We start from the raw sequence: 9014 nt of genomic DNA on the forward strand, positions 1-9014 counted from the left end.
TGGTTGTGTTTCCTTGCCTCTGGGCACGGTTTGCTCCTTGAAGGTTAGAGCCGAGGGAATTCTTTATCTTCCAACATTTTCATTTAGGGTAATCAAACACCACAATGTGCAGTATTCAGCTTTAGGGAATCTCAGATTTCAATAAAGAGGATGGTATTTTATTATCTCCTCAGGTTGTTTTCTGAACTTTGAAAAAAAATCACACAAACACTTCTACTGACTGGATGACTTATAATGGGGCAGAACAAACCACTCGAGTCTAGTTTCACTTAGGAAAGCAATTTTCATTGTTCAAGACACTTGTAGTAAGGATACTGCTACAAGTAAGGTTTTGGATTTCTTAGAAACCTCTTCTGTAAGTAGCCAGCACTTCCATTTTTCCCCCCCATAAATTTATTTATTTATTTATTTATATTTATTTATTTATTTAAACATCTTTATTGGAGTATAATTGCTTTACAATGGTGTGTTAGTTTCTGCTTTATAACAAAGTGAATCAGTTATACATATACATATATCCCCATATCTCTTCCCTCTTGCGTCTCCCTCCCTTCCTATCCCACCCCTCTAGGTGTGACCCTCTAGGTCACAAAGCACCGAGCTGATCTCCCTGTGCTATGTGGCTGCTTCCCACTAGCTATCTATTTTACGTTTGGTAGTGTATATATGTCCATGCCACTCTCTCACTTTGTCCCAGCTTACCCATCCCCCTCCCCATGTCCTCAAATCCATTCTCTAGTAGGTCTGAGTCTTTATTCCCGTCTTGCCCCTAGGTTCTTCATGACCATTTTTTTTTTTTAGGTTCCGTATATATGTGTTAGGATACGGTATTTGTTTTTCTCTTTCTGACTTACTTCACTTTGTATGACAGACTCTAGGTTGATCCACCTCACTACAAATAACTCAATTTCGTTTCTTTTATGGATGAGTAATATTCCATTGTATATATAAGCACTTCCATTTTATCTAGTGCACAGAGATGGGAAGTGGCAAATCAAAGGGATTGTTCATGGTAGACAAATGGAGGGCTCTAGAACTTTGTTTTCCAAGCTCTAATTGGCCAGCACAAACCTGATCTACCCTCTGTGAGATTTTTTTCCCTTCAAAGGTAAATCTGCTTCTGAAGTCCTGTCAGGGTGAATGTAGGGAGATCTGTTGATGGGCCTGAATGTGGGGTCTAAGGTTTCGATCCCAGCCATGACTCTCTGACTGCTACATGCCCGTACTCGAGCCGCTAAAAGACTTGTTGAGTCTCAGTTTCCATGTCTCTCAGCTGGGGGAAAGTAATAACTTCCTTGCAGCTAGGATCAGAGGCTTATGTGAGGTGGCTTGTGTAGTGGCCTCAGACAGTACCTGGCATATAGTAGGTGCTCCGTGAGTATTAAGTAGCCGTCTACCTGCTCCCCTGAGCCTTACCTTTCCTGTCTTTATCATCACATCAGGAGGCTGTGAGGATCAGATGTCTGTGACAAGGAAACTGCCATGCAAGGGACAAGTATAAGGCAGGTGGCTATTCACTTCCATCTAGGAAGTAAGAAGGGTGTCAGTTATGGATATGAAGAGGGTGCCTGAATGAGCAGTCTTTGAGCTGATCAACAACAGCCAGGAGCTAGGTCATTGGAAGAGTCAGTCATCGGGCTCTCAGGACTTGGGCTGAAGGACTAAATGTTTCCACCACAAGTGTGGGCCCTATCCTTTATCGTTCAGGCAGAAGAAAACATCACTGTTATTCCTCAGAAGTGGGCTTGTCATTCTTGGGCCTGTGGCAAGTTGGTAGTCCTCACCTCCCCTGAACACCGGCCAGAGTGTTTGGGTGCTCGTCCCTGATTTACCTGGAGCAGTCTAACCTCAAGCCCATGAGAGAACCCCAAGATGGCCAACACATCTTCTTTGCTCAGGGGCTGGTAACAGCAGTGAGGGTAAGATGCTGAGCAGTGAACACTGCAGGAGACCCAGATGGGAAAATGCCAAGTCTCAAACCAGGTGCAAGGGCAAGGTGTTGGTGTGCAACCAAAATGGCTTCTTCACTTGGCAGCATGGTTCTTCTAAACAGGACCCCCTCCCACCCCGTACGCTTCTGAGTGATTACGTAGTTGATGTGGGTGTGCTGTGATGCAGTAGAGGGACAGCTAAGAAGGAGGGAGTTAAAGGTCAACTAGTTGGGGGAAGAGAGGATTTAAGTTATTAAAATTAGGTTTATGCCCAATCTTGGAGACAGTTTGCTTGTGGCATCTAATGGAATAGACATAAACCATTTTCTCTCTGGCTCCTCTCTCTGACTTTGTCTCTCTCTTTAGCCCTCTGTCTCTTTGTCTCTGACTCTCTCTCAGTCTGTGTTCCCCCCCTCCCTGTCTTACTGCCTGTGTCCCATCTCTCTGCTGCCTTTCTCTTTTTCTGTCCCTCAGTCTCTGTTTGTGTCTCTCTGTTGGAGAGAAAGGAGGTTTTCTTTTTCATTCTTTGTTATTAGATGCAAAAAAATAAGTGAATAAAACCAGTTTATCTCCATTGTCTAAATAAGAGTTGTTGGATCTTGACGCCACCTTCTTCTCATTGGCGGAGAAAGTAACCAATCCTTTCAAGTCCAGCCCCAACCAGTAGAACAAGACTGAGCTTGGTTCAGAAGCGAAGGAAAATTTTATTCTTTGGTTAAAGGATGGAGAGATGTGAGCACGCTTTCCCTGAAAGGCGGTTGGTGGGGCTGTTTTATAGGTATCTCTTCAGCAGGCTGTGGGAGGGGGTGGAGCTCTCAAGGGGCAGGTGCAGCTGTGCTGCTTACGTGGCTCCAGATCGCAGTGCTAGGTGCAGTGGTTCTGCACGCAGCCCGCTGCTGCCATCTTGAAGGGAGGAGGTGCGCTGCACACAGCCCACCGCACTGAGGTGTCTTGTGCAGAATCTGACATGTTAAGGGCAAGGCCTCTGCACACAGTCCCCTATAGGCTAGTGAAACTAGACTAAGCACAAAAGAAGAGGTTAGACCTTATCACCTAGATTCCCTCTTATTTTATTCTGGGGACCCCAGTGGGCTTTGCTGGTGACAAGACTACTCCATAACGTTCAAAGCACTCTTGTCTGCCCTGGCCTTAGGTAGTTTTCACAGGAACTAATCCGGGAAAAATGTAGGGCAAGAATTATTATCCTCAGGCTTTAAATAGGTAGACCTCAGAGAGGTTGGAAACTTGCCTGAGGTTATCCAGGCAGTGCGCTGGTGGCCGGAGCATATACTTCTACCAGAGGGGCCTTTCCCTCCACCACACAGATGGATTCTCAGGTTGGAGGTGTTCTAACCTAGGCCTGTCTGGTCTGATCTGGAATATAAGATCTGGGTCCAGGTTTAGGGTCAGTAATAAGGGTGCTGTGTACTCTGCCTCCAGCCTTTTTACCTCAGTAAAGTTAACGATAAAGAACGTGGGTGGATGGGCTGAGGTGGGGTGAGGGTCGGGGAGGGCAGTTGTTGGGGGGTGTGTGAAGAAAAGTGAAAAAGTGAAAAAGGGAACTTGTATCCTAAGGGGATGTATGGAAGGGTGTGGTTAATTTCATGCAAGCTGGAATCAAATTTCCTGGTTTCAAATCCTAGCTCATACCACTAACTGACTCTGTGATCTTGGGCAAGTTACTTAGCCCTTCTGAGCCTCCATTTCCTCATCAGTAAAATAAGGATAATTATGTTACTTACATAATAAGGTTGCTTGTGAGTGTAAAATGAGACAGTCCACCCCCAAAATGTCTAGTACAGTGAAGCAATCACTCAGTGAAGGATGATGAAAACAAGCCCCATTTTGTGTTTTTTGTTTTTGTTTTTGTTTTGTTTTGTTTTGTTTTTAACACTAGCTGGGACTGGTACTAACCCTACAAGCTGCCTCCTGAGTCATCGTTGAGTGCTTATATCAGCTAGATACGGTGCCAAGTTCTACAGAAACAAAACTGAACCTGTTTTCTGATCACAGAGCTATTATTGCCTATTGAGTGAGACATGCCATCGTGTTCCTGAGCAGTGCCAGTACAGTGTGATTGATGTGCATTGAGATGGGGTAAACACAGGGTGGTATGGGAATCCAGAATGAGGCATCTAAAGGCTCCCCACATCCGGACCCTGATGCTACTCCTTTGATTTGTAGACCCCAGGCACACTCTGTACAAGACCTCCTTCCTAGCAAGTTTAGCAGATAGGAATCACTGATGAGAATTGGAAGTATGGGTCACCCCGTGGGTCAGAGCTTTGTGTTGTGGGACAGACACCACTGCTGGGGCACATTGGCCTTCCTGGAGTTTAGAACATTAATAAAAATGGAGACTAAGCCTTTCCAGTCATTTTGTTTGATCTTTTGTGACTGTCTCTCTATAACATGCACTGCAGATGGAGATGTTTTAGCGGTGGGGAGAGCAAGCAGTGCTTACAGCTCAGAAGGACCTCCTATCAGCACAGTTAGCAATGACAAGCATATTCACATTTTGTGGGTACAAAAGGTATTTTTAACAGGCCTGCATCTCCCAGCTTATATCCGTATGGGTCTCTTCTCACAATAGTGTTTACAGAAAAGAAGCGGCAGGGTGTATAAAAAATGAAAGTTAGGGCTTGTTCTCCAAAGGCAGGGAGGACATAGTAGAACTGCAGTTCCAGTTCCTCATGGGCAGCATCAACAGTCATGAGCTCTGCTACCACCTGGTAGACAGCAGAGGGCTTTGCTGTTTAGGACAGAAATGACAGGTGTTTGGGATGCAGCGTGTTCTCCTCTGCGTCTCATCATGGTCTGCAATACAACACCATGCTTCTATTTGTATGTTTTCTCTTTTTTGGGGGCAAGAAAATTTTCTCCCAGATTAGACCAACAATTTTAAAAGGAATTATTGGCATTGAAACATAAAGATGATGTGAATACCCCTCTGTGATAAGATGAGGCTTTGGAAGGAAATTCACTGCTGTTGCTGATTTCTTTTTTACCATTATTCATCACCACACTGTTCAACATGGCCTCAGAACATCATTCTTAGGCAGGAGAGCAGAGTGGTTACAAACACACACTCTAGACACTCTGGCTCCACTACTTACTGTGTGACTCTGTGCCCTTTTCCAGTCTGCTTCACTTTTCTTACCTGTAAAATGGGCATAATGTACTCTCTGCCCCAGAGGGCTGTTGTAAGGGTAATTATTGAAAGCGGTTCCTGGCTCACACAGTGGGTTCTATATAAGGGTTTGCTGTTATTATTACTATAAATATACAACCAAACTTTTCATGATATTCCTTGTGGTGAATTTAAATATATTTCACGTAGAAACCAGCATGTTAGTACTGGCTCTGGGGTCAGTTGGATGGCTCTGAACCTTGGTTTAGTACTTACTAGATGTGTGATCTTGGCCAAATTATTAACCTTTTTGTGCTTCAGTTTTCTTGTCTGTAAAATGGGGACAAATAATGGTGATCCCCTCAAAGCATTGTGGTGAGGATTAAATGAGATAATACATGAAAAATAAGTCACATAACCTCTCTGGGCCTCAGTTCCCTTAAATGCAAAGTGAGGATTTTCATGGAATTTAGCTTGGGGGGGTGTTTTGAAGATTAAATGAGGATTAGATATGGATAAGGTGCTTAGGACAATGCTTTGGATGTAGTAAGAACACAATACTCTTTAGCTATTGTTTTTGTTACATGATTACTACCCCCATTGCGTCATTATACTGTCACTACTACCATTTTTTTCAATGTGCATTGTACTTAAGATACAATGATATAGTGACCCACATATTCCAACTTGTCTCACTCAGTATTTCCTCATGAACTGGCAGTTTTCACCCCTCCCCCATTTTGGCCTGTTTATCCAGTCTGATTTTTTATTGACTCAATTATTGCTTCCCTGAGTACTGTCCACACATGCCAAGTTAGTGGCATGTTAATTTGCTGAGTGAGGCTTTTTCCCCCATCTTGCCTCAGTCTGTGAATGGTCTCTTGAGTTCCCTCCTGACATAAAGAGTTCAGGTGTAATGTTATTAAAGCTCCCAGTGGACTCCTAGTGTACCCTGATTTTGTGACTATAACTGCTTTTCAACAGTTTCAGAATGTTATTAGCTTGAGGCCTTTGCTCAGGCAGGAAGAGTTAGCATTAATTAATTAACGCTTCCAATCTTAGCCTATTTGGAAGCTTTGTATGTTTTACATTCCGTGGTGGCTGTCGGCACCTATAAACTCTAACTCATATAATTAATTTCTCAACTTCCTCAAGTCCTTTCTGGACGTGACAGAATGTAAAAAATGAATAATAGCTTAAATCTTCCTTGCATCATTCACTTATTCATTCACAATTTGAAACGTTTGTTGAGTGCCTACTGTATGCGAGGCATGTGGGAGGGAAATAGAGGTGAAAATGAGAAGGCCTAGGGGAAGAGCAAGATGTCATAGGAATGCCCAGACCCATATCTACAGTATAAAAAAGAATGAAAAATAATAATAATAATAATTAACCTTTATTGAGCTCTTAATATTGCCTGTGCATGCTTTACCTTATTTAGTCCTTGAGAACAACTATCATTATGCCCACTTTCTAGAGGTGGAAGCTGAGGCTTGAGAGATCAAGCAACTTACTCAAGATCATGCTGCTATAAAGCGGCAGAACCACCATTGAAATCCGGGCCTGTTTAGATCAGAGCGAGAGATCTTAAACACTACACTTTGCTGCCTCTCCAGTGGAGCCGAGGCCTCAAAATCAGTGACCTCTGTTCTCAACCCTAAGGGAAAATGAGCTGCTGAGAGGTCTTGCTGGTTCCTGTGTCTCCCTAGTGAGAGGACAGCCATATCAGATGCAGAAGAATAAGCTCCTGCTGCCTCTTCATTTACGTACTTCCCAAGGGAGGCCTGTGAGTAAAACAGCACCATCCGATGACTTTGCTGCTTGGGACTGGTGCTTCATGGCCCAGCTGCGCTATGTAAAACATAACGTTGATGGTAAGAATAATAACAGCCAGTAATTATTTGGCACTAACTAGGCTCTATTCTAAATATTAATTTATTTAATCATCACAGTAACAAATGCTAGTCTTAGTTTGCTTTTCTCAGAAGCCTACACTGAGACTAGTATTTTAGTATCAGTAGTTTATTTGGGAGGTGAAGAAACCCCAGTAGGGAAATGGGAAGTGAGATGGGAAAGGGCAAGCATATAATAAAAGGTGGACAACTGGAGCTTCATGCCCCTGGGGGCTCTGTGAACTGGCAGAAATGTGTGCCTAGGAATTACCTCACCAGAGGGCAAAGGGTCTGGGGTACTCACACACCAACTCGTGTGTGTCTTGGACTGGTTAAGGACCTCTCCTGGGGAATATTAATTCTCTGGAACTTCTGCCTTCGTGTGGCAGAGGCAGAATGACTTTGGCTGCCAGGAAAGGCCCTCAGGCGGTTGAAGTTCTGGCTGCCTGCCCCACACTGGCACACTGGCAAGGCCCAAGAGCATGTGGGGAGTGCACTGATAGCTCTGCTATAGTCCTTGCACCAACCCTGAGGAACCAGAGGTACAGAGGATAAGTGACTTGCCCAGGGTCTCATGGCTTAGTTGTGTTATGGGTTGAATTGTGTCCCCACCTCTGCCACTCCAATTCATATGATGAAGAACTAACCCCCAGTATTGCAGACTGTGACCTTATTTGAAAATAGAGTCATTGCACATGTAATCAGTTAAGATGAGGTCATTAGAGTGGGACTTAATCCAATATGACTGTTGTCCTTTTGAGAAGGGGAAATTTGGACACAGAAGTATGCATACAGGAAGAGTGCCAAGTGAAGAAGAAGGCAGAGATCAGGGCGGTGCTTCTGCAAGCCAAGGAATGCCAAAGATCGCCAGCAGAACACCAGAACCTGGGTGAGAGGCATGGAACAGATTCTCTCTCACAGCCCTCAGAAGGATCTAATCTTGCCCACATCTTGCTCAGACCTGCAGCTTCCAGAACTATGAGACAATAAATTTCTGTTGTTTAAGTCACTTGGTTTGTGGTACTTTGATAGGGCGGCCCTTGCAAAATAATATGTGTCAGTTGTTACTTGTTGGTTATGATTTCCAGCCCCAATCTGTGGGTGCAATGAGCATGGATGGTGTAAGGAGAGAGGGAGGAGGAGGATGGGAGCCAGCAAGCACTGTCAGGATGTTATAGTCCTTGCTGGTCTCTTCCCACTTCTCCTCTTTCTCACCCCTAGACATTTATTAAGTGTGCTGAGCTCTTTACATGCATTGCTCCATTTAATCTCCACACCACCTGAACTAGAAGGTAATTTTGGTATCTCTGTTTTACAGACAAGGTGGCTGTAGATTCAGAGAGGTTAAGTAACTTGCCTAAGGCCACAAAGTAGGTCATTGTTGAGCCAGGATGCAAACTCAGGTTGTCCGACTCCTGCTATGCCACCCTCTACTGTTGCAGCAGCCAGACTGACTCATGTCCAAAGAACAGACATCTGTTTTAGAGCCATCTTAGGGACCAAAGTTGTTGCAGGGGAGACCTGACGTACAGGGATGGAAAGACTCTCTCAAAGAGAAACACTGAGCGACAGAGTATTAATCGGCACCAGAGCACAAAGTCCTGTATGGATTATTTGAATATTATCTTTTATTTTGGGTACTTAAAGGTGTTCTCCTTTTTAATGTTCGTAAGGATCCATGGAGAGAATTTTGCTCCTATCCCAGAGGTGTCCTATGAACACTTTCAGTATGGAGTTAGAGTAACTGAGGACATGATTCTGCAGACCTGCACTTGTTCCCTGCCACTGCCTGGCCCCTCTCCCTGCTTCACTGTTAATACTGTAAGGAATTTTGTTCTTCTACTTCGTCAATTTTTTCAGCCAGAAAAATGTTCTGCTATGTGTCTTTGTTCTTTTTCTGAAGTGGCTGGGAAGTTACAATTTACTGGCATGTAGAGAAAAGTGGATTTTCTTGTTGCAATTCCATTTCCCCACTCCTTTGGGATCCTTGGGAAAACCTGATTAAAATGTCAGCCAGAAGAATGGCTGGTGATTCTTTAAAAGGACTGATTAAACCAGGAT

This window comes from Hyperoodon ampullatus (genome assembly GCF_949752795.1).
Source record: "Hyperoodon ampullatus genome assembly, chromosome: 1".
Classification (NCBI taxonomy): Eukaryota; Metazoa; Chordata; class Mammalia; order Artiodactyla; family Ziphiidae; genus Hyperoodon; species Hyperoodon ampullatus.